Raw genomic sequence first — 26,172 nt, forward strand, 5'->3', positions numbered from 1 at the left:
CTTTCACAAATCAATATGTGACCTGATTTAAAGATAAGAACATCAACTACGTTCTAAAATTTAGTATAGTCACATCTGGAGAGGAGTTTCTCATAGCATCTTTTTCTACCTTGACAGTGTTCAGAACTAGCTTCGAAACCTAGAGTATGCCTTTTTCTTCTGTTTACAACCATTTTTCTACAGAATATTCTTTGCGAGTCTTCCTCTGCTCTTTCGTTATTTTTATTACAAATGCTTGACTGAGCTTCAATCTTCAGCTTCAATATGGAGAGTAGATAATACAGTGGATGTGTTATCGGCAGCTCCAGTAATTCTCGCTTCTCCTATTTTGTCATTCAGTCCTCATTCAATGAGTGATGTTTCTGACAAAGGGTGAAGAAAAAGCTGCTTAAAGGTCGGTAGTACTTGGTGACCAGTAGTCTGAGATGTCGGATATTTTTCTGTCTTTGTCTGTCCTTGTTGCCATGTCACTAGTAAGGGTGCTGGAGGTAAACGTTTTGTCTGGGCTGACGTTATCCGCCTGATAGTCAGGGACCCGAACCTTGGATTAACCACTAAGGAGGCTGTCCTATCAGCAGGCGCAAAGTACTGGGACTGCTGTATTGCCATTTGGTGAGTGGATCTGGACCATGCAGTAGTCTCTGGTGGGGCCTCTCGATGCCATACTAGTGGGTAAATGTTACGGCTTTACCTTTTCGTGTGCTACAAATTAAAAAAAAAATTTCCTTGTCTTTTTCTCTCTTACTTTCCCTCTTTGTACTGCTCTAACCAAGTATGCCGACCTATTCCACAAATCCCAAAACCTCAACATGAAATATCTCAGAATAAAAACTCGATTAAACCTAGAACCCCATCTTCCAGCGTAGACCCCTACTACCAGGTCTCCTTCTCCAATATCAGGGGTCTACGTTTCAACCTTCCAGAGGTTGAAACCCAATTACAGGAGACGAAACCGGACATATTATTTCTATGTGAAACTGGAATAGGGCCGACCACTTCCCTAGATGAGTTCATAATAAATGGATACTCCAATTTAACAGATAAATCTGACTCCCAAGATCGCCATGGGCATGGAATATGTGCCTACATTAAGGATGGCTTCCCATGTGGCAGGGATATCTCTAGAGAAGATCCTAATTTACCCTATATGTGCTTCAGGGTTACACTTGCTAACACCACTGCATTTATATTTGCCCTCTATAGGCCCCACAACAGCGGAGTTACTATCTTTAAGAGCATATCTGAGAAAATAGACCACATACTGTCTTCACATCCCTCGGCTAACATCCACATCTGTGGTGACTTCAACGTCCATAACGTGGAATGGCTGACCCATTCAAATAAGACAGATGATGAGGGGAGGTTTTGTTATGATTTTGCCATTGCTTATGACCTCACTCAGATTGTTCGCGAACCCACCCGTGTGCCCGATACACCCAATCAATATGCAAGCCTCTTAGACCTTTTTCTTTCAACTTCCCCTGAGCTATGTTCATGTACCGTTCATTCTCCTTTAGGATCCTCCGACCACTCCGTCGTATCAGTTAAGATAAAAACAAAATGTAAGAAGCCATCAGACGTACCCCTCCACCGTACTGTATACCGATACTCTATGGCTGACTGGGATAGCTTCCGTACATTCATATCTGATTTACCTCTGCACTCCATGTTTAAAAAGGATGTGTCCTCTATAGTATCAGATCTGACCGAATGGTTAATTGTAGGCATAGACCAATTCATACCATCTAAAAAATTCCAACAAAAACCTAACAGCCAGCCATGGTTCTCCCCAGAATGTGCTGCTGCTATCGCGCACAGAAATCACTTTTTCCATAACTACCAACGTAATAGATGCACTGAGACTAAAGCTGCTTTCAGGACTGCCAGCAACCACTGTAAAAGAGTAATAAAAAATGCAAGAGAGCTATATGCCCAGTCTGTTAAATCCAAGGTAGCTGATCAGCGGCTTGGTTCCCACCAGTTTTGGCAAATAACAAATAGGATCCTGAACAGAAGTGTGCGTTCTATCCCAACCATTATCAATGGACCAGAGGTTATCTCGTCAGCGTCAGACAAGGCCAAACTATTTTCAAAGAACTTTGCAGCTAATTCTACCCTATGCGACGAAGGCCATCAACTCCCCATATTTCCTCCTATAAGACAGAACACGCTAGGTAACATACAAATATCCGTGCATGAGGTCGCCAAGCTAATAAAAAACCTAGATTCCAGTAAAGCAACTGGCCCTGATGGCATCCCAATTATAGTGTTAAAAAAGCTTCAACCAGAACTTGCTCCCATACTTACGAAACTATTTAAGCGCTGCCTGAAGGAGAAGTGCTTTCCGACCCCCTGGAAGACCTCATCAGTTTGCCCTGTATTTAAGAATTCAGGTGATAAGTCATCTCCCTCTCAATACAGACCAATAAGTCTTCTCTGTGTTATGAGTAAGTTACTGGAATCAATATTAAATAGAGAAATAGTCAACCACCTCATCAGGAATAACCTTCTTAGTGACACACAATATGGTTTCCGCTCTGCAAGATCTACCGCAGATGTGCTGACGGTTATATCCCACAGGATTAGTGAATCTCTTGACAAAGGCTTCCTTTCTAGGGCAATTGCTCTTGACATATTAAAGGCCTTTGACAAAGTATGGCATAAGGGTCTACTTCACAAGATTTCCAGCTACGGTATAACTGGAAATGTTTTCTCAATCATTAAATCATTTCTCTCCGATAGGCTCATAAGAGTAGTGGTAGATGGACAAAAATCGGAGGCCTGCAATATAAATGCTGGAGTCCCTCAGGGGTCAATCCTGGGCCCAACTCTCTTCCTGATCTACATCAATGACCTCCCTAAAGACATACTTAAATCATTCGTTGACATCTATGCTGATGACACGACCATCTACGGCAACACATCAAAGGCTGTAAATGACGAAGTTCTCTCGGATTCTCTCTCCTCTGATCTCGAGCGCGTGGTTCAGTGGGGGAAGATGTGGCTAGTTACCTTTAATGCATCTAAAACCAAACTCCTATCCTTACATCATCAACGCTCTGATCCTCAGCTGGCATCAATTGTGATGGATGGCTCTCGTCTGGGTGAGGCCCCGTGTTTTGACAAGCTTCTGGGTTTGACCTTTACTCCTGATCTGAAATGGAACACGTACATCAAGTCTGTTGCCAAGGTCGCAGGAAAGATGGTGGGATCCTTCTACCGCTCCAGAAGATATCTCACTACTGATGCAATTCTCTATCTATATAAAAGCCAGGTACGGCCAAGGATGGAGTACTGTTGCCATATCTGGGCAGGAGCTGCTAAAAACAGCCTATCCTACCTTGACAGAGTACAAAATAGACTTCGTGGTTTAGTGGGGGATGCCCTTTTCTCTACCCTGCAACCCCTCTCCCACAGAAGAGACGTTGCGAGCCTATCCTTGTTTTATCGTTATTTTCATGGCAGGTGCTCGTCTGAACTCCAATCCCTGGTCCCCCCTCGCCAAACTTTCACGAAAAACACCCGTCTAGCTGAATCCACTGTGAAAAATTTCCCCCACTCTATATCTGTGCCTAAATCAAAACGCGGATTTCATGAGCAAAGCTTCTTTCTTAGAACTGCACGCCTGTGGAACTCTGTTCCGTCTGCCTGCTTCCCTCCGGACTACAACTTGGATGTCTTCAAGTCTAATGTTAACAAATTCCTAATGAACCGCCCCCCTAATTAAACACTCCATAAAATCTCCTCACTAACGTGATGTACTTGCAATAACCCTTATCCCTGAGTGGCTTCCGGGCCTTGATAAGTGGTGATCACTGTGTAAAAAAAAAAAAAAAATTATGATCCCCCTGCAAAACTTCTAACCAATTTCCACCACTACCGATCACTACGCGTTTGTCTCAGTGACCACCTAAAACTCATTAACCCTTATCCTCGAGTGGCTTTCAGATATTAATAATTGGTAACTCCCTTGTACAAATTGTCTTTAGCTGAGGAGTTCATGTTTGTAATAGAATTGAAGAGATTTGGCGGTTAACAGTTCACGATGATAGGTGAGTCAGTTTTGAGACAATAAGGAAATAATATGTTTTATATCGGTGCCCTGCGCTGGTATGTAGATATTATCTTTACTAGTATGAATATTGGCGAGGGTTAAATCAGTACATGTCATGATAAGCTGATGGCAAGCAGACATATACCAGTTGCATTGAAGTGGTAATCAACAACGCGTTAGAAATAAGGTATCCAATGCAATTACAGAGAGATGATGTTATATATTCGGGTGATAGAACAAGTTTCTACTAAGTCGATTATTGGGTACAAACAAGATGTGTCTGACAACATAGTATCTAGCACAATGTTGCCTAGGGACTCTGCCCGTGTGTCCCCATCTCTCAGACTAAGTAAGGAAATCAAAGTAAAACGTACTTTATTTATTACACGTTTGTCTCTATACCCAATGAGAAAACTATAGTCTCTAATAAAACCGTTTAAATCTCAGCAAGCCTTCACAATATTACATCCACAAGTAGTTTTTCGTCTAACTAAACCGAGACGGCTACGCGTCAAACAGTCTTGAACGACGAAGGACACGAACGAAACAACTGCGCACGTATGTGTAACGTTAAGGAACATAGGGCAAGTAATAACATTTATTTACGGGTACTTTCCCGAATAACTCGTAAGTGTGCTCCGTCTTTCTGACCTCCGTCCTCTTGAACGTCTCTTTCAATGTGCTCTCCAACGAGCTGACCCTTTACTTCACACACGGCCCGGCATTTGCATACATGTGTCCGCGTTCTGTTACATTGTTGATTTGTTTCTTGATCGCATAAATGACCTCCCTGATAAAATTGTTTCGGAGATGGGTATATTTGCCGATGACACCACCCCCTATAACAGGCATGAGGGAAAAATGAACACATATCTGAGGAAATGTCAGAATCACTTGTGGATGACCTCCAATCTGTAGTGGAATGGAGACAAAAATGGATGGTCACATTCAATGCTGCCAAGACTAAGCTTGTTCCTTCAATAACTACAAGAAACCTTTTCTACCACCAATAGCAATGTTTAAGAATACACTGCCTGAAAGTACTTTCTTTAAACTCCTCGGCTTAACGTTTACAGTGAACAAGAACTGGAATATATATATTGAGAGCATTGCCAAGGCTGCTGCAAAGAAGATGCGATCTCTCTACCGTGCCAGAAAATTACTTATGCCTGAAAGTATCCTGCACCTCTATAAGGCCACCATTCGCCCATGAATCGAGTATTGTTGTCACATTTGGGCTGGTGCATCTGCTGCTTGTATCTCACTCCTGGACAGGGTTCAAAAGAGAGTCGCCAACCTGATCAGTCCTGAACTGTCATCTAAGCTTTAATCTCTCGCGACGGACCCGACAAGCAGCTAAGTCCCACCCCTTTATAGTAGAGATCCCTAAGTGTAAGAAAGCCTTTTACTCCAATAGTTTCTTCCTCTGAACTGCAAGTCTTTGGAACTTCCATCCGGGATTCTGCTTTCCCAACTGCACTGATATGCGGAAGTTCAAGTGCAATGAGAACAAACATCTTTCTACTCATCTCCCTTCATAATGTCCCCACAAATTCTCCCCGACCGTAGCCCCCTACTTCAAAATGGCACTTGCATTGTTTGGGGGTGAAGATTGAAAAGAAAGAACACTTAGAAAAACAAAATGAGAAAAAAATTAAATTAAAAAGAAAATATGAGGCAATACAATGAACGACAACGAAATAAACGGCAAAGATCCACAAGGATTATCGGATGCCAAAATTAACGCACACAAGAAACTTGCTATACTTTTTAATCGAGGAAATTATTAATACTTTTAGTTTTATTGTATTTTTTGTTTATTAATGCTACAGTTGTGCAAGATTGACTTTACTTGAGGTTAATGAAAGCATTAGTGCCACGTTCGAATCAGACCATTTATGAAGATTTAAACTAATATAGGGAAAGAAAAACATTCGACAGATATTTTCTTTAGTCACGAGTGACATAGAACTTAAAAGTATTGTTTAAAATGAATTATTGAATGAATTATTTTTATTATTGTGTTTCAGCTTTGAATAATTAAAACACAAATTGTCAGTTAGCCAATAGAAGACGTCAATTCGTTCAATTGTACTATTACAGCTAATAATAATAACCATAATAATAAAAATACTACCAACACTATTAACCTCCTACTCCTCCTACTCCTCATTTTCCTCTCCCTCCTCCTCCTCCTTCTTCTCCTCCTCCTCCTCTTACTACTACTATGTATAACTAGCCAGAGAACTGAACAAAATGAAATAAAAGGGAAAACTGGGACCATATTGTTGTGTCTGCACAAATAATTAAGAAGAACACGAAAGTAAAGGTATACAATAATATATTAGGAATAAAAGTTATATACATATTTACATGTCTTCAGATATACTTCAGTTGGATATATTCCGGCAGATGGCGTGTTGCGTGTCTTACTGCAGGCAGCATAGGTGTCTTGCCTATTTGACGGTCGTTGCCGGACTCCCCCGGTATTGGTGATTGATACCTTTATATATCTGACTCACCAGACTATGTTAATTAGTGAGCGTCTCCACAACACATATAATGCAGACAATTAAAAAAAAGGAATATCTTCGAATGAGGAAGCCAACCCACATAACCAACAAACTTTTACTTGCTATGGATAAGTTGAAGTTTAAATAAAACATATCAAATTGATAGATCACGCAATCCTAAGGGAATTAAGACTCCCATTAATCTCATAAATTAGACCCACACACTCCCCCCCAAAAAAAAAACAGAAAAAAGAGACCGTAAAACGTCTGATAGGAGTCACAAATCGAGGTAGAACAACCGCATTGCAGAGATTCATCGAATATGTGCATATTGAGGAAGTTTTGATATAAAAAACAACAAAAAAACAACAACAAAAAAGACAATTATCAAAGAAAAGCACCATGTAAATTGCTTTCGTCATGAAGACAATTGAAAAGACTGGATATCTGAAAAGATTTGCTATTGTTAGAACTAATGAAAAGAAATGATAATAATATCAATGTATTAATTAGCTTTTAGCTTCATCCAAAATGATACACAACATGGCAATTCACGGCTTCCATTTGTGCAAAGACATAGCGGGAAGATAAAGTCCACGTTTGAAGCGAAATACAAAAGCGCAATTACGTCATCAGATCAATAGAATCGCAGCTTTTGGCTTTAAACCCGGAAATTGTAGACTGCATTTGCGAACCGGAAATGATGACTGGGCGAAACAAAAGATGATCCTGCTTATCGTTAAAGAGACAACAGCGGCATCGACGTATGGAGATAATCTGCCCGACCTCACGTATTAAGCTAATCGCGCTTTTTGTGAAAGGAAAGTATTGTTCGATTCACTGGTTCTGAAAAAAAATGTGCGAGAATTTGAAGCAACCGCCTTGTCGCAAATGAAGAACTGGTGACTGATAAGCAACACAACTACTGAACAACTTATAATGAATTATTCTATACAAATGAGAAGAATTATGCTTCGCTAGTGTTCTCAATTATGATTCAGGAAATTAATATTTATGCCACTGATACCACTCTCAATTATGATGCTATTTCCTTTTTAAAGCTTGGGATTATTAAATAATGTTTAGTATGGCTTTCGTGATTTTTGGTCAACAGTAGATCTATTAACTGTTGTAAGGAAACGGATCTGACGGTTTATGTCGGATGATTCACAAGATGGTAGGGCTGTTGCGCTAATGTGTTCTGCAGTGTGGAATTATGATCTTCTATCTACATTTTTAAAAACAAAATAAAGAACTATCAACTATTTCATCAATGATGTATTCTCCATTCGTGTCTACAACGTTTACCAAAGTTTAACAAGATTCTCAATACCTTTTTGGTGGAAATCATTTAATTTTGACTCGAAAAACTCATTAACCTAAATTAAAATATCTTGAACCAAAACTAAAATAAACGGCAAGAACTTAGTTACCAATCCAATACATAAATTTAGGTTATGATATTGGTGGTAGGCTTCTTGAAATTACAAGGTCTTTTCTTTCTGATCGAAGCTCGCGAATAAATCTAGATGGTGTTTCTATCATTCTCTTTTCCTATGAATGCCGATGTCCGTCAGAGCTCTATTTGAAATCCAACGCTGTTTATTTTCTATATAAATGACCTTCCAAGAATATCATTTAGAAAATTAACATTTATGCTGCTGATATCGGATTCTGATATTGCTTCCCGCTCATCTCCATCGGATCAGTTGAATTATGCGGCTCCTCTCAAAGTTTACTTAAGTTTAATCGTAAATAGAAGCGAGAAATGCCTTGTTTCGTTTAATCATATGAAAGCTTAGCTCAATCGTACGCGTACCTATTTTCTTCATAAGATTCTCGTGGATGACTCAACTTTTAAAAAACAGATTGGTCTTTCTTTCTCATAAAATAATTCTCGGGTTTAATATATCAGTTTCAATTTCTCTGTTATCTGTATCACTTTAAACTGGCTATTCTCTATCTCTACAAAGCTACTATCAAACTATGTATGGAGTATTGTTGTCATATTTGGGCTGGTGAATCTCTGTCCCATTTCAGAGTTCTTGATAAGGTGTAGAAACGTATCTGTTATTTGATTGACCCGCGTCTTTTCTCCTCTGTTACCCCCCTCTCTCCCTCTCTCTCGTAAAGCGTAGTCTTTCTACAAATAATATAATCGCACTTGTTCTTCAGAATACTATGATCTATTCTCTGCTTCCGTTGTTTAATATTATTTGATGCATTAGGCTAGTGGTCTCTATTATCACGCTATTCTGAGAAATCTCTTTAATAGAGTTTGCTATTCTAGTCGCTTTTTTTTCAAGAATTGGAAGCTTGTGGAACTCTTTTTCTGTTGCTAGTTTTCAGTTTACTAAAAAGCCTTGGTCTCTTCAAAACCAAGACCAGTGCGCATTTCTTGTCTTGGCGATAATCATCCTTCTTTTATGTTAGCTCCCTAAATCAAGTGCAGCCATACACTGTGTAGAGCAATGTCCATAAATATATATAATTTCAGTAGGGGGCTGTAAAAATAAACGAGAAACAAAAAATTAAGTTTTAACTGTTTAGCTTTAGAAAAGGAAAAAAAAAATCTATCAATCGATATAGAAAGGAGAGAAGAAAAAAAAAAGGTGCCGGACAAACCAATTTCACGTTTTTAGAAAACATGAAATGGTTCTGTCCAGCTTTTTTTTTACATCCATGACGGGGGTGGCCTTCTTAGAGTTTCAAACCGTCAATATCTGTAACAAAGAGATGAAACTTACAGGTAAAAAATATATAATTCAGTCACCATAACAACGAAAGTTGATCGGAATAAAATAGGAGACATTACTTTTGGAATTTTAACCTCATATCTATCTATCTATCTATCTATCTATCTATATATCTATCTATCTATCTATCTATCTATCTGTCTGTCTATCCATCTATCTATCTGTCTATCTATCTATCTGTCTATCTATCTATCTATCTATCTATCTATCTATCTATCTATCTATCTGCATTTGGCCTTTTGGCAAAGATCAAAGTGTAGTATCTTTTCTTCAGATGCGGCACTTCCATTTCTCGTTCTCTTTCAGTGGAGGAGAAATCCGTCACGACTGAGACAATTTTAATTTTTGTAGCTTTTCTCCACGTTAAAAAGACCCTGGTGCCTAACTCTGTCCTGTGGGGAGGCATTGTAAATAGGTACCATTATATAAAAGTCACTTTGTGTGTGTGAGTTCCTTCCTCATAGGTTCCGAAACGGCTGAGCCTATCTTTTAAACACAAAAGTAGCTTATATGTTTGGCAGTGTTCTTAGATATGTTTTTTTACAAAAAGTTGCCCTATAAGTATGGAAAATCGAAAATATCCGACCCCCCCCAAATAGTCTTATATTCTTACAGATAAAAAATAAGAACTTTTGCAGGGGAATATTTTATATTACATCCAGCAAGAGAGATAAAAAAAAATCTCAGCAAATCATTTCTTCTTTAAAAAAACCCACATTTATTGCCATCTGGAGATATAGCTCAGTGGTAGATAATTCGACTTTAGATGGAATGAGCCCCTGTTTATGTTGGAGTGTACCGCAGTATTTTATTTTACTTTTTTCTTATTGATGAATTTAATTTACGATAAAAGAAGAGGTACAATTTAAAATCACCGCAAATTATTTCTTCGTTTGCATATTTTAAATATAAACATTATTACGAAGTGACTTTTCCAGGGCATTCTAGCCAAAATACTAGCTGACGTGATATTGTAAACAAACACAGACGTAATTTGATGAACAACATTATCATTATTATTTTTTATTTTATTATTTTACAAATTAGTCGACCGGACAAATTATTCCTCGGAATATATGACATTCCATAGGAGATTGATTCTTTAATACTACATACACATTTGCATAAATTAAAATGATCATGTGTATTGCACAACCGTATATGTACTAGCTAGACAATATGCGTAAAGATGGTATTTTATACGAAACTAAGGCAAATTGAGAAATGAATAACTGGATATAAATAGAGACTAAAACCTGAAAGGTGTAGTTTAGGAGATTGGGATTAAATCAATCAATAATAAAACCAGAAAGGAAGAATAATTATAAAAATAGAAGAAAAAAAAAGCATTAAAAAATTAAATAGATATAAAAATAGAAAATGTTAGAAAAGTAAGAAATAGGAAAGTATGATACGTACTCAATTCGAAGGGAATCGAAGCAAAAAATATTAAAAAAGAAATAAAATAAGGATGGACGAAGTTAGTCCAAACTGCTTGTCCTCTTTAAATAAGAATTATGATATATATATATATATATATATATATATATATATATATATATATATATATATATATATATATATATATATTAGAAGTGAATTTTGGTGTCTGAAAGTAGCTATTTTTGTAATATTTCTAAAATACGTAATGTTTAAATTTGCCCAAATGGTTACGAAACACTTGTAACACATAAGGAAATACACCAAATGATGTTTGATTTTATTTTTTGTTGTCTTGATTTTTGCAATATATATATATATATATATATATATATATATATATATATATATATATACTAGTAAAAGTACCCGTCGTTGACTGGGTTCAAAGACAGCCTACAGAAAATGGACTGATTTATGAAAGTATGATAGGTTATGAAAAGGAAGGCTTGTAAAGAGATAGCTTCGAATTTGGGGGTATCAAAATCAAAGCAAAATATGATGAAAGTAAAAATAAAATAGATAAGCCCCATAATTTATTATACCATACCTGTTCACACTGATACACTTATCACAATATTCAGTGGATCTATATTAAAAAACCTTGTTAAACTTTGTGACATATTTCCATTCTATGGAGGTCAGGCGCGAACGAACACCCCATAATTTTATTATACCATATTTCTTCAAACTGAAACATAATTATCAAAGTATACTTACGCAGATAGATATGAAAAGTCTTTATTAAAGTATGTGCCTATTTCCATTCTATGGAGGTCAGGCGCGAACGCAGACCCCACAATTTTATTATACTATCCCTATTTAAGTTAAAACATACTTATCAAAGTATTATTATGTACATCTATACCAAAAACACGTGTAAACGTTTTTTTTCTTTTAATTCTTAATTTTTTTATTTCTATACTTTGTGGACCAGGCGCGTACGCAGACCCCACAACTTTAATGAATCATCATCATGCCAGATCAAACATACCCATTTCTGTGTCTCGATACATTTTCTATAATTATATGTGACCAGTTTTCTATAATAGTTAAAGGAGCCTATTCGTAACCAGACACACACACAGACGTTCAGCTTTATATATATATATATATATATATATATATATATATATATATATATATATATATATATACTTAGTTCTTTATTATTGATTTGGTTATCTATAACGTCCCATATCGAATAAGAGGACCTTTTATCGATTTGCGATGTTTTAAATAGCGGTAACAATTTCAAACAGCAGACGCTAAAAACTTATAAACCATCTGAATTATTCCACATGTATAAAGTTTGAAACTATTACAAGCGAGGAAAGGCTTTTAATCGATTTATATCGTCTGAAGCTGCCGTACACTGAAATGTAAAATAGTGAATTTTAATAATGTCGATGTGGACAACAATAATAAATACAATGTCTGAGTGTTTTACAAAACAAATTTAGATTTAATAAAACGTAAAACGATTTTTTAGGAAAGTGAACAAGTTCAATTTGGAGAATTATTCCAGAGAATATATCAATGAAATTATTGCTAGTCATCGAAAGTACACTAGTTGAATGTAAAATCAATATCAGATACCATTGACCGCGAATAAAAAAATATCTACCTAGCAAACTCAACAACATAGAAACATTAATTTCATACAATGGCCTGACGAATACCCCACGGCGTTGAGACGTATAAAATCTGTGTATTCATAACTTATTATTGAGTTCGAGTTCTAGTATTACCTAGTATTGAGCATTGATGAAGTAAAAAAATTGCAAAATTTATATAGACAATTTTATGTCGATACATGCAATAAGATCTCTCTATCTATCTATCTATCTATCTATCTATCTCTCTGTCTATGTATATATATATATATATATATATATATATATATATAGAGAGAGAGAGAGAGAGAGAGAAAGAGGAAGAGAGAGGAAGAGATAAAAAAAGAAACACACCAAGTCAAACGTCCATCAACGTTTTGTTCTCATTGTAAAACATCTTGCGTGTGACTTGGTCTGTTCCTGTTTATCTCTCTATCTCTCCTTCATTCTTTCATTTATAAGAAATTCACTTGAACTTTTGGTTTTGATGTACTTGCTTCTGGGCAACACCATATTTACACACATGTTGCATTTAACGTACAATATAAGGGAATAACCCTGACAAAAAATCCAGTTTGGATTAAGGGTAGACCAATGGTGAAACACTATTACACATTTCTGGCAACTCCTGCGACCACATATGCTTGCCTTCCGCCAGACTTTATCTGCAACGCCGAGAGGGAAACCCTGGTAACTGGACACACCTAGGCATCTTTATCATCCGCCCAGGGCTGTATCCGGAGAGGCAATTCCAGTTTCGAAGTTTATAGTCACAGCGGACACCACAATGCACCGAACTAGATGCAGAACGCCATTGTCTTATGATAAATAAAGTTGCTATCCTAGTGTGCAACATATGATTACGCACATAATACTTACGAATCGTTACAAGCACATTGAATAGTTTCCGATTCAGTATATATTTATAACTAATTACAAAATGCTCTACAAAGGGTATTGAGAAATGTTTAATTCAACAATTCAAGTCTTACTAAGAATAACACATACATGTGTTGTGTAATATAGGGGTTTGAAACGTCGGTAGATATATTTGGGTTTGTGTGTGTATAGATAACTATATATTTTTGTATATTGATTTCTAATAGTTATCTCAACGTGTGTAAAAAATTTCAGGGACTCTTCAGAAGACATATGCAGAGTGCAAACATTGAAAAGAACAATACTATAGGTTCCATGCAGCCGGTTCAGGGTTAACCTGTTTGGACCATGGACCTGGAATAAAGATCTTCAACTTCTTTGAAGAAAACGATCAACACAGAAATCATCGGTAAAATAATATTTCACTCCTTTATTCCGATAGTAGTTTCTTCTTGAAGTTGCAAGCATCATTGTAATTTACATTTCTTTATTCCAGTAGTCCCTTTCTATACGAAGTTGCAAGCACCGTTCTTATTGAGTGGATTCGAGTCGTTTCCTAGTCGTTTGGAGAAACGCAAATTTTCTTATCAGCTCCAAAAGTCCAACTTCTCTAATTAACCCCATCTCCACGTCCCATTCAAAGATCCACGCTATCTTAAGTGACCTCTACGTCAGACTGTCAGAGGTCAAAAGTATTTTTAACTAATTCTAATTAATTTAATCGATTTTAAACCAAATTAATTTATAATATTTCTCCAAACATCATCTTTCTAGTTTATATTTATAGAAATATTTATTTCAACCAAAATTTAATTTCAAACAACCAATTTATCCTAGGCTAGCAAGTGTCATATTGCATCAATTTGACTTTCATTTTTGAATTGCTTTTTTTTAGGCTTCATAACCGCTGTTTATTATTAAATGTATATAAGAATACGATGAACCACGCCATGTTCATACATATGTTATTAACTTTCACACACAGTTAAAAAAAAAACAAGAGATCGTTCGATCAGTAACGATGGTGATTGGTGATATATCTTCTTTGCTTACATAAAACAATTCAATTTTATCCATTATAAAATGATTTCGTATCATTTGAATTCTTCTGAACACTGTTCTCATCTTGAGTATTATTTTCTCAATGTTTCCGTCAATGTAACCTCCGACCTTCATGCGTATCTTGTCAAACATGGGAATCTTTCTGTCGAACTCGGGAATCTGTACGGAATTTCAAACTGAACTCTTAATTTGCTTCACGTGTACAGCATGGTCTCGTTCCGCTTGAAATAGCTGGGTAGAAGTCCTTAGTAATTTGCAATTGTATGTTTAGTCTCGCACGCATTAAGGCTTGGAGGTTCAACCTCCAGAAGAGTATAACTGAATCTATCTAGTACTTTATCCACTACACTACTATTTTTACAAAGTACTTTATTAACTGAGCTACTGGTTCTTGCGAATTTCCAAATTTGCCAGAAAGGGTTCGACAAGATACATTTGGAATAGGTCGGAGGTTACATCGACCGAAACGTTGTAAAAATAACGCTCAATTTGAGAACAGTAGTCCGAAAATTCCAAATAATAAGAAAAATAATCTTAATCTAAAAGAATTCAGAAATATAAAATGATTTGTTACTAAATGAAATTATATTGTCTCGTCGAGTGACACAGTGCACTTTTAAATGCAAGGGAAGCAGAGAATAAAGAGGGAATTCCAAAGTCTAGCAGTTCGATGTAACTTCCGATCTACTTCAGGTGTATCTTGTCGAACAGGGGAGTATTTTTTGAGGAATTCCGAAATTTGCAAGTTTAGTGATCTAGTGGAGAAAGTACTTAAATAACATACAAAAGATATAAATAAAACAGACTAAGAGACCTATTTATGTTTTTTTTATATGTCTATATTTTTGCAAACTATACTTTTATATATAGTAGCAGGACCTGTGGAAATTCCACAGCAGTATCTTTCATATGAAATATATTGCTGTTGGGCATTCTTTATGGAGACTCTGCGATATTATTGTAGCCTTTTCGTTAAAACTATAAAAATAATCATCTAATAATCTGGTTCATGTAGCGTTAGAATATCTGGTTCATGCGGTTTGTCTGCAATATGCTTAGGCATATTTCTATCGCCTGGATGGCCGACACGAACGGAAACCCAACGATACACACACACACACGCGCATACACACACACTAACATATATATATATATATGTATATACACGCATACACACATACACACAAACACACACACACACACATATATATATATATATTGATAGATGTTGTTTTGTTTTGCTTTTAGCAATATGTTTTGAATGAATTCAATTACCTACGAAAGTGCACTTTTACCCAAATGCGAGTTGGGAACAATTTTCCCTTTTAACCAACTTGGTACCCCCACATGGGGAGCGGTATATATATATATATATATATATTATTTTTAAAGTGTAATTATCCACTGACATAGATCTCGCTAGATACAGCCACTCTGATGAGTCATAGACGACGAAACACGTGTCAGTGGATAACTGCATTTTAAAAATAATATATATATATATATATATATATATATAAATGTCCCCTACAAGGCTCATGTAAAATTAAAAATGTTATCTATAGCTGCACAGTATCAAAAACTCCAAATCTACATGAACCTATTAACAACCATAACTCAACTACCAGATTAAATAATAACACCAACTTAAACCAATCTACCGATCAATTACTAATCAGCCCACCATATAATAATCCAACAACAGACCTAACGGAAAATAATCACAATAAGCAAGAGGTAATATATTTTGGTTCTACATCTGGCCTAATAAAACATAGAATTTCAACGCACAAACATTCTTTTAAAAATAACTCTCTGTCAAACCAAACTACTCTATCCAACTATATTTGGCAACTAAAAAACAGCAATATTTCTTTCAACTTAAAATGGCGAATAATTGAGACTTGCAAATCATATAAACCAGCAGAGATATTTTGTGCACTATGTACAAAAGAGACCCTAAAAATTTTAAAATATGAAGATATACAAAATACAACCAAACTCTTAAATTCAAGACAGGAGCTTATATTTACATGTAGTCATAAACGTTGGTTTAAATTTAATAAATATAAACCACCTTAAATCATTAAAAATTACTTATTAGTAAAAATAGATTACATTTCTTTTTAATAAATTAAGTTAGACTAATTATCTCCCTTACACCCTTCAAATAAATAAAGTAAAGAAAACATGACAATTATCTCCCCTTAAAATATGTAATTGCACAAGCAACATTCTATATATAAACCGTAGCGTCTTTAAATCAAAAATACGCTAACAGAAATAATTTATTGCACGAGCGTCACCCCCTTTTAAAATTCATCATTCAATAAGATAAAAAGCTATAGCAAACATCTAAATGAGTATTTTAACTATAGTTCCTGATTTCAAAAAGCGAAAAATTAAAAGGTAAATATCTCTATATATTTTTAAAGCAAATTTATAATGTAAATCAAATCTATATTTTTCTCTACTTATTTCTATCTCTAACCCATATTAATTTTCTTATAAATTTTAAATCCAGACCTTTTATTTCAATTTTTTCAGATTCATGTGCCTTACTTTTAATGCTAGGTTTATTTATGGTGTCTTTTAAATTCAATAAAAACCCTTAAAAATTTGCTGACGAGGAGACCTTGCTTATTAAAAAACTATATGTAATTATTGTACGTAACTTGATGTATACCACAATAAAAATCATTGTTTTCCGAAACGACCGTACAGATAATTGATTTTGTTGTTGTTCCTTCTTATGAAACGGATTTTTAATTTAATTATTATTTGATTTTTAAATTTTAAATTATCAATCACATTACTTAATATATATATATATATATATATATATATATATATATATATATATATATATATATATATATATACCATCTTTAGACAGGACATATACATATACTACTCTTGGATCCTAACCAGAAGGTATATTTTAGTTTCACGTACGGTCCAAAAGCAACATTATTTTTACACAATAAAAAAAAATGTTTACATTTCTTCTTCTGTGATCGACGATCTTATTTATTAAGCTAGAATAGAAGGTGATAACATAGTATTATCATTAAATTAGCGTCTCTATATAGTAATTTAATGTTCCTAATAGGTTTTCATTTTCCATCCTCCTTTTTAATTAATTAATTCCGATGGAATAATTTATAATATGAAAATCGTGACGCACCTAGTACGTACGTTACAGGTACTACGGCTTTAATATATATAGATATTTACTAACGAGTATCTCCTTATGAGATTAGTGTATCTTGGTTGAAATATTTATTTTCAATGTTATTTTTGTTTTGGTTCACCAAAAAGAAAGCACATTGGCACTGAGATATAAGTGGCTGCTGTGAATTAGACACATTCAAAGTGGGGAGTTGTACAGTATGATTCTTTATTCACAGTGGAGTAGTGTTGCCACATATGGGCTATTGCATGTACCACTAGCCTCTTCCTCTTGGATACGGTTCGAAAAAAAAGTCTCCAGCGTAATTGGCTCCACTATGTAAACAAGGTTCCAACCCCTGTCCCATCACCGCAATGTTGTATTCCTGTGCCTGTTTTACAAGTATTTTCATGGAATGTGCTCTGATAAAATAATTGCACTTGCCCCCCCCCCGACGTACATATTCCCGAGAAACATGCTTAGCAACAAAATTACACCCCTTCGCTGCTGAGGTCTCTAAATGCCAGAAAGCTTTCTACTCTAATAACTTCTTCCCTCGAACAGCTAGACTTTGGAATTCCCTTCCTGCTCCCTGCTTCCCTGACTGCAATGATATCTGTAAATTCAAATGTAACGTAAACTAATATCTTATTAATCTTTCCTAGGATGATTTACATTAGTAGCCCCTTACGTCTAAGTGGCGATATGCCTTGTTTGGGATGAAGGTAAGCAAAAAAAAAAAAAAAAAAAAGAATAAAATAAAACAAAAAATTACATTTAAACGTTTACATGTTAATACAGTCAGGAAAACAGGGAGCAGTGAAGGAAAACCAAAGATTAGAAGTTCTTGGAAAGAGTATCTTCATTATATACCAAATTTAAATGAAGAAATCAAAAAGATAAAAGAATACTGACCGAATGTGTTATAGGTGGCCCAGTGTCTGATGGAATTCGAACGCTTTTCTGTGTGATTGAATATTAATGTAGTCAATATCTAACTATCTAATTCCGTAAACTAATGCTAATTAAAATAATGCTTTTTATGCACGAGTGTGCAGTGGCCGAAAAGTTGTGAACTTATCATTAATTAACACAAGGTTAACACTGATGCGTGTGCAGAACAATAAAATATCTCATATTTTTATATATGCAAATTAAGCAATGCACGCGCTGACGTCAAGTGCAGGAGGTGAAAAAAAAGGAGAAAAAGAGGACAGCACGTGGTTGAGACGAGAAGGAAAGTGTCCGAGGAAGATGGACGTATGAAGTCCGGGTGAGAAAGCGCTGTATGTGGCCGGCGTTAGGTGGCGAGGACAGAGACTTTTAAAAAGCACTTGTTTTATGGCACAATGTTGTAAAGCGCATGTGCCCATGAAAAGAGTTGAAAGTTAATAAAAGGTGTTGTTTTGTAGGAAACACAATTAAATGCATTGCATTTGTATTTAAAAAATGCTGAGTTCTTTCCCTTTTTATTTGCTGCTTTGAAACGAAGTCTTAGACAACGTGTGTGTGTGCAAGTGCTTGAAATGTAATAACACAGGTCGAATGTAACGGCCACATCACGTTACAGCTGCTAGTATTTCTCTACTCTATCATTATTTTCATGAAAGATGGATGATTGAGCTGTACATTTTGCTTTCTGCTTGTAAAACATTCGCAGCATAACTCATCGCCTTTCATCCTCTATGTGTCTAACGCCGGTTAAACTTTCTACAGACAGATCTTCTTTGAAAGAGATTCCCAGCTGTGGAACACGTTACCAGTACACTGCTTCCATGTAGATTATATTATATTCGTTTTCAAATCCAATGTCTACAAATACTTTCCATAGACGATCACTTAAATTGTCATTGCTCCCAGGTTCACTCTGACCCGGAGTGGTAGTACCTGTTAGGGTTCCAACTATGGGTTAAATAGAAACCGACTTGAAAACAACAAATATATTCTATTAAAAAAAATTTCTTCAAAATCTTTGGATTCAGCATTAAATAACCTGAAAAGGGTTGATATGCTGTAAAACAAAAACAACCAGCCAACCAGAATAAAAATAGATATAATGTGAAAACTACATGTGCTTACGTTCAAAAATATCTGCTGACCATTTCTTTTGATCTGAGTCAAAATTTGATAAGATAATAAAACTCCTTCAGAAAAGAAAACTCTTAGATATTGAATTATTTTTTATTAAAATCAACTTACATTTAATTGCAAAGAAAAATAATTTGCATCAGACTTTGGGTTTTCGTATCCGTTTTTCGAATTAACCGCGTTTCTTCGAAGCCGAATGGGAATATGTAAACGGCGCACGGCCACACGCAGAGCCGACAGCAACGGGTAGAAAAATGCTATTTAACAAGAGAAAAAAAACGCAAAAGAACAAATCACAAATACAGACATTTTTCAACTGCAGACAGATTGAAAACTCGGCAGAAAATATATTCATAAAATGAAAAAAAAATAAACAGGAATATGTACTTTGGACATAGCATATTTTTAGGTACGTACGGAGGTTTTTGTCTGTGTGAATTTTTATATACTAACACACGTATATATATATATATATATATAGCAAAATGGTAATTAGTAAAAACCTGAAGGAGGTGCTCAATACTATTGCAGAGCAAACATACATATTTTTTTATTTTATTACCGTTTTATCTGTTTAGTTACACATCTTTCTGTTACCGAGTCGTATCAACGATCCAGTAAGTTCGTCAGACTTGAACAGAAGTGGTTATTATGATTTGGAAAGACTAATATCGTTCTTCCTAATCATAATAACCACTTCTGTTCAAGTCTGACGAAGTTGCTGGATCGTTGATAGGATTTGGTAACAGAAACATCTGCAATTAAACAGATGAAACGGTAATAAAATAAATATATATCTATATACACGCATACACACTCACAAGCACCTGAATATGCGTGTGTGCGTGACTGCATATGTATATATATACACGTGTGTTGGTATATATAAATATACACGCACGCACACGCACGCATACACACATACACACACACTGACACACGAACACACACATTTATATATATATATATATATATATATATATATATAAAAGAGCAAATAGTTATTAAAACATGCTAAAAACACTTTGAAAAAGAGTTAAAAATATATTTAATCTGAAAAGGAAACATTTGATAAGTGGATAGTCCTTAATCCGCGGAGTTGCGAAGACATACTTTTTCTTCTCACCAGAGGGTAGGAATTAGCAAAATGCGGGATCGGATTTTACATACAAAAGTATTTGATGAAACTGCAAGTAAGTCAAAGATCTTACTTGATAACAAAAAGTGAAGCAGATGGAATATGGTGAATAAAAGGGTGATTTCACCTGAATGGATAGTCTGGTGAAAGGTAAAGTATCCAATGACAGTAAAATCCAAAAAGGTAAATCCAAGAAAGTTAATTAAATTTCCATTAGCAGAAGTAAAATCAAAGGAAATCGCGTAATTGGAAGATGGTCCAAAATAATACAAAAGGCCGAAATCCGTGGAATAATTCACAAATATGTACAAGGAAAAAGGGGAAAAATTCCAATGATATTAATAAAAAAAATAAGATATACGTTATGTGTTTCCTTTTCAGATTAAATATGTTTTTTAACTCTTTTTCAAAGTGTTTTTTTAATGTTTTATTAACTATTTGCTTTTATTATAAGCTCTATCTCCTATTTGGTTTTATCGAGCTTTTACATCTGGTTGAGATTACTTTATAAATATTAATTCTTTAATATTTATTATATACTTTAGTTTTACCATCTTGGATCATTTTGGTAAATTTTATTCTAATTTTTATTTCATATATATATATATATATATATATATATATATATATATATATATATATATATATATATATGGGTAGTTATTTTTGTGTATATCCGTTCGAAACGTTGAGTGAAATTTAAATCCGGCTTCAAAAAACCCCCGTAGTTAACAACATCACGTGGACTCTTCATCGAACTATCTCTCATTACATCATGTCGTGGAAGAAGAGAGAAAAAAGATTGATAAAGGAGTTTTACTTCGAAATATATTTCTTTAAAAATAAACACCTGTTTATTTTATACAAAATGTTTTTTTTTGCAGTTTTAGCTTCAAATGTACTTACACACACACACACACACACACACACACACACACACACACACACACACATATATATATATATATATATATATATATATATATATATATATATATAAAACGGAGCTATTAAACCTAACACAGTGATGTGGGACAAGGCGGGAAATAGAGGTAATTTTAATAAACATTAGTATCCCCGACGAAGTTGGGCTTAGATTATTGGGCCTCATTTTCTTTTTTCAGTCCGTCAAATCCAAAGTAGCTGAGCAGCGGCTTGGTTCCCACCAGTTTTGGCAAATAGAAAACAAGATCCTGAACAGAAGCGTGCGTTCTATCCTAACCATCATCAATGGACCTGAGGTCATCTCGTCAGCATTAGACAAGGCCAAACTATTTGCCAAGAACTTTACAGCTAATTCTACCCTTTGCGACGAAGGCCATGAACTCCCCGTATTTCTTCCCATAACAGACAACACACTATGCAACATACAAATATCTGTGCGTAAGGTCGCCAAGCTAATCAAGAATCTTGACAGTAAAGTAACTGGCTGAGACGGCATTCCAATTATAGTGTTGAAAAAGCTTCGACCAGAACTTTCCCCCATACTTACAAAACTGTTTAAGCGTTGCCTTTAGGAGAAGTGCTTTCCAACACCCTGGAAAATCTCATCAGTATGCCCTATATCTGAGAATTCAGGTGAAAAATCAGCTCCCTCTCAGTACAGACCAATAAGTCTCCTATGTGTCATGAGTAAGTTGCTGGAATCCATATTAGATAAAGAAGTAGTCAACCACCTCAACAGAAACAACCTTCTTAGTGACATGCAATATGGTTTCCGTTCTGCTAGATCTACAGCAGATGTGCTAACGGTTATATCTCATAGGATTAGTGAATCTCTCGACAAAGGCTTCCTTTCTAGGGAAATTGCTCTTGACATATCAAAGGCCTTCGATAAGGTATGGCATAAAGGCCTACTTCACAAGATTTCCAGCTACGGTATAACTGGAATTTTTTTCTAAATTATTAAATCATTTCTCTCTGATAGGCTCATAAGAGTAGCGGTTAATGGTCAGAAATCAGAGGCCCGCAATATTAATGCTGGAATCCCTCAGGGATCAATCCTGGGCCCAAATCTCTTCTTAATCTACATTAATGATCTCCCAAAAACACATACTTAAATCATTCGTTGACATCTATGCTGATGACACGACCATCTATGGCAACACATCAAAGGCCATAAATGATAAAGTTCTCTCTAAATCTCTCTCCTCTGATCTTGAGTGCGTGGAACAGTGGGGGAAGAGGTTACTTTTAAAGGATCTAAAACCAAGCTCCTATCTTTACATCATCAACGCTCTGATCCCCATCTGGCATCAATTGAAATGGATGGCTCTCGTCTTGGGGAGGCTCAATGTTTTGACAAGCTTCTGGATGTGTACCTTTACTCCTGATCTGAAATGGAACACATACATCAAGTCTGTTGCCCGGGTCGCTGGGAAAATGGTAGGATCCTTCTACCGCCCCAGAAGATATCTCACTACTGATGCAATTCTCTATCTATATAAAAGCGAGGTACGTCCAATGATGGAGTACTGTTGCCACATCTGGGCTGGAGCTGCTAAACACAGCCTATCCTGCCTTGACAGAGTACAAAATAGACTTCGTAGCTTAGTGGGGGATGCACTTTTCTCTTCCCTGTAACCTCTCTCTTCCAGAAGTGATGTCGAGCCTGTGTTTGTTTTATTGTTATTTCCATGGCAAGTGCTCGTCCGAGCTCGAATCTCTGGTCCCCCTCGCTTATCTTTCACGAAAAGCCCCCGTCTAGCTGAAGCCACTGTCAGTAATTTTCCCCACTCTTTATTTGTTCCAAAATCCAAACGTAGATTCCATGAACAAAGCTTCTCTCTCAGAAGTGAACGCCTGTGGAACTCTCTTCCGTTTGCCTGTTTCCCACCGTACTACAACTTGGATGGCTTCAAGTCCAACATAGACAAATTCCTGATGAATCACCCCTTAAGTAAGACACTTTATCAAATCTCCAATACTAACGATTACTACGATACTATCCTACTGATTACTGTTCACGCAATAATCCTTATTCCCGAGTGGCTTCCGGGCCTTGATAAATGGTGACAGCCATGTAAAAAAATATGTATCTTACTAGAATTCGGTGCAGCAGTATCTTTAAAATGTATCTAACTATCAAATCTATTTGCGGTGTATACGAACTAAGTCGAAGGCTGTTTGGATTTGTGAGATATAGCAGTGTCGCCTCGCCCCGACTTATCTATCGACATTAACGTAGAATTCTATACAAATGGACGAACCGAGACGCGACGGGAAGTAATAATCTATCGGATTTAGGTGTAAATAAGAAACACATTCATTTCTTAGGAAGGAAACATTTACCAATCCAGGGATACATGGTTGGTGCACTCAGATAATACATTCTCATAGATTTATTAATCTCCTGACGTATATATATATATATATATATATATATATATATATATATATGCATATATATATGTATGTATGTATATATACATTTATATATTGCTTTGAAAAAATTATAATAACCATATATATATATATATGTATGTATATATATATATATATATATATATATATATATATATATATATATTGCTTGGAAAAAATTATAATAACCAACCCTAGAGGCCCCTTTTACTAACCAACTCATCTGGAGTTAATCGTTGGCTTTAAAATATACAAAATACGAATCAAATTAACACGTAAGAGGAAATACTTGGAGATATTTGAGCAAGAATAAAGAGCAAAAGAGGGACATAAAAGGCGAATGAGAATTCGTATAAAATATATATACAATAAAATATAAAAATATGTAAATATGAGGAGGTATGAGAACGATTCTGCTAGTGGCGATAAAATGGATTGTTTTAGAGTTTTGGACTGAGCTGACTCTTAAAATCCTCTGAAGATTTTGGAGTCAATCTAAATTCTTTTACGTAAACCGTCGACTTGCCAAGAAAAAGAATTCGTAGGATCAGAGATATTTTTTAATGGTTCCCACATCCCTTTCATCTTAATTATACATATATATTATTTTATTCGTGTTCCTCACTTTTTTTCTCTCTTTTAAAATTTTACTCATGGATTTCCGAGTATATGGGAATTTGAATTCATCTTTTGTATCTTTCAAGTCCAACGATTACTTCCCGATGAATTTGTTGGCGAGAAGAGCCCCTAGGGTTTGTTTTTATATTTCTTTGAAATCTTGAGACACTTTTTGTACCATTAAAAAGTGCTCCCTCTCTCTTTCTCTCTCTCTCTCTCTATATATATATATATATATATATTTATATCTAGCCGCACAGATGAGCTGTGAAACAGCGAAACAGTACTGTATGTGGATGATTTTTTGATACGAAACGGATACTGTAAAGAATTGTAAATTTCGACGGAATTAAAATAATACAATTGTAAGATGGTCAACATCATGAACTTTGGAATATAAGATTTTGTAATTCATTCATTATATTGCTCTGTAATTAAACAGAACGTCTTAAATAAGGACTTGTATATATTATAAGGAAATAAAGTATATTTTCACAGAAATTATGTATATATATATATATATATATATATATATATATATATATATATACGAGCAAACAGTTAATAAAACATGTTAAAAACACTTTTAAATGAGATAAAAACATATTTAATCTGAAAAGGAAACACTAGATAAGTGGATAGTCCTTAATCCGCGGGGTTTCGAAGAAATACTTTCCTTCTCATCAGAGGGTAGGAATTAGCAAAATGCGGGATCGGATCTTGCATGCAAAAGTATTTGATGAAACAACAAGTAAGTCAAAGATCTTACTTTATAACAATAGAGTGAAGCAGAGGGAATATGGTGAAGAAAAAGGTGATTACACATGAATGGATAGTCTGGCGGAAGATAAAAAATACTGTGACTATCCATTCATGTGTAATCACCTTTTTCTTTACCATATTCCCTCTGCTTCACTTTTTTTGTTTTCAAGTAAGATGTTTGCTCGTATTATAAGCTCTATCTCCTATTTGGTTTTATCGAGCTGTTACATCTCTCTGAGATAACTTTATAAATATTAATTCTTTAATATTTATAATATACTTTAATTTTACCATCTTGGATCATTTTGGTATTTTAATTGCAATTTTATATATATATATATATATATATGTATATATATATATATATATATATATATATATATATATATATATATATATATATATATATATATTTGTCTTTTACTCACGTTGACCTCTAACAAGGCGTATCCCTACTTGGACCATGCCGAGAGAAAATTACCAAGATGTTAGTTTACGTTACATTTCAACTTCTGCATATCAGTACAGTCAGGAAACAGGTAGCAGGAAGGGAATTTCAAAGGTTAGCTATTCTTGGGAACAAACTATGACAGTAAAAAGCTTTCTGGCATTTAGAGACGTCAACAGTGAAGGGGTGTGAGTTCGTTATCAAGCCGGCTTGTCGAGTATATTTACGCCGAGGCGAAACAAGTGCAACGATTTCATCAAATA

The 26,172-nt window shown here is 35.1% G+C and overlaps 1 protein-coding gene across 2 annotated transcripts in view; it reads right to left on the reverse strand.

Moving 5' to 3' along the window:
• The window catches only part of LOC145276706 (QRFP-like peptide receptor), a 983,229-nt gene that overhangs the window by 674,080 nt on the left and 282,977 nt on the right, over positions 1-26,172 (reverse strand). Inside the window, exon 3 of one of the 2 annotated variants that reach the window (XM_080127904.1) lies at positions 19,692-19,837. The exons of the other annotated variant lie outside the window; for it this stretch is intronic. The gene's annotated coding sequence lies outside the window, so the exon portion shown is untranslated. The remainder of the gene's footprint in view (positions 1-19,691; positions 19,838-26,172) is intronic. 2 annotated transcript variants of the gene reach the window in all.

Source organism: Euprymna scolopes, chromosome 5 (assembly GCF_053919585.1).
Source record: "Euprymna scolopes isolate OS-2025 chromosome 5, ASM5391958v1, whole genome shotgun sequence".
Lineage (NCBI taxonomy): Eukaryota > Metazoa > Mollusca > Cephalopoda > Sepiida > Sepiolidae > Euprymna > Euprymna scolopes.